Source organism: Pyrgilauda ruficollis, unplaced genomic scaffold, assembly GCF_017590135.1.
Source record: "Pyrgilauda ruficollis isolate IOZ18807 unplaced genomic scaffold, ASM1759013v1 scaffold1287, whole genome shotgun sequence".
NCBI lineage: Eukaryota > Metazoa > Chordata > Aves > Passeriformes > Passeridae > Pyrgilauda > Pyrgilauda ruficollis.
The window spans coordinates 3,336-4,891 of NW_024511288.1; the positions used below are offsets into that span (position 1 = coordinate 3,336).

The 1,556-nt window shown below is 71.5% G+C and overlaps 1 long non-coding RNA gene across 1 annotated transcript in view; it reads left to right on the plus strand.

Moving 5' to 3' along the window:
• LOC121348673 overlaps positions 1 to 1,556 on the plus strand; it is a 3,276-nt gene continuing 1,720 nt past the window's right edge. Inside the window, exons 1-2 of the long non-coding RNA XR_005954391.1 lie at positions 1 to 119; positions 266 to 349. This is a non-coding gene — a long non-coding RNA (uncharacterized LOC121348673). The remainder of the gene's footprint in view (positions 120 to 265; positions 350 to 1,556) is intronic.

Consider the following 1,556-nt stretch of genomic DNA (forward strand, 5'->3'; position numbering starts at 1 on the left):
TCCCCGGTCCCGGTCCGGTTCCCCCAGCCGAGCCCGCGGCCGCGCGGGTCCAGGAGCTGCAGCTGCAGCGCGGAGACTTCGAGATCCTCAAAGTGATCGGGAGAGGCGCCTTCAGCGAGGTCAGGGGACACCGGGGACACCGCGGGGACACCGGGGGACACCGGGGGACACCGCGGGGACACCGGGGGACACCGGGGGACACCGCGGGGACACCGGGGGACACCGTGGTGGCACCGAGCCCCGTGACCCCCCCGTGCCCCCGCAGGTGGCCGTGGTGAGGATGAGGGAGACCGGGCAGATCTACGCCATGAAGATCATGAACAAGTGGGACATGCTGCGCAAGGGAGAGGTGGGGACAGCTGGGGACACCGGGGACACTGGGGGGACACCGGGGGACAGCGGGGGGACACCGGGGACAGCGGGGACAGTGGGGGGACTGGGGACACTGGGGAGACTGGGGACAGCTGGGACACCTGGGGACACTGGGGGACAGCGGGGGGACACCGGGGACACTGGGGACAGCTGGGGGCAGTGGGGGGACCTGGGATAGCTGGGACACTGGGGACACTGGGGACACCGGGGACACCGGGGACACCTGGCGGGGAGGTTGGGGCCGGGGGGGTCCGGGCCCGGGATTGGGGGTCTGGGACCGGGATTGGGGGTCCGGGACCGGGAGGTTCGGGACTGGGGGGTCCGGGACCGGGCTTGGGGGTCTGGGACCGGGATTGGGGGTCCGGGACCGGGAGGTTCGGGACTGGGGGGTCCGGAACCGGCGGTGTCTGGAACCGGGAGTGTCCGGGCCGGGAGGGTTCGGCACCGGCTCGGGGGGTTCGGAACTGCGAGGGCCCAGACCCGGGGGGTCGGGCCCGGGGGTGTCACGGGCAGGGGGCACCGGAACCGTTCGGGCCGGCAGGGCCCGGGGCTCCGCTCCGGTTCGGGTTCCGGAGCGGGCGGGCCGGTACCGGGCTGGGGACACCGGGGGACATGTGGGGGACACGCAGGGGACAGTGGGGGACACTGGGAACACTTGGGGACATGCAGGGACATGTGGGGGATGTGTCAGGACACTTGGGGACACTTGAGGACGGTTGTTGGGGACACTCAGGGGATGTGTCGGGACGCTTGGGGACACTCAAGAACACTTGGGGACATGCAGGGACACCCGGGGGACGTGTGGGGACACTTGGGGACGCTCAGAGGATGCATGGGGACACACGCTGGACATTTGGGGACACTTGGGGACAGTTGCTGGGGACACCCGGGGGACGTGTGGGGACACTTGGGGACACTCGGGGGACACTTGGGGACAGTTGGGAACACTCGGGGGATGCGTGGGGACTCTCGGGGACACTCGTGGGACACGCCGGGACGTGAGGCGGGGGATGGCACCGCGGATGAGGTGACACCGAGGGGACACCGGCGACAAGGGCTCTGTGGGCGGGGCGGCGCCGCCCCCTTGGCGCGCAGGTGGCAGCGCAGGTGGCAGCCGTGTCCCTGTCCCCTCTGTCCCTGTCCCCTCTGTCCCCTCTGTCCCATCCCTGTCCCCTCTGTCCCCT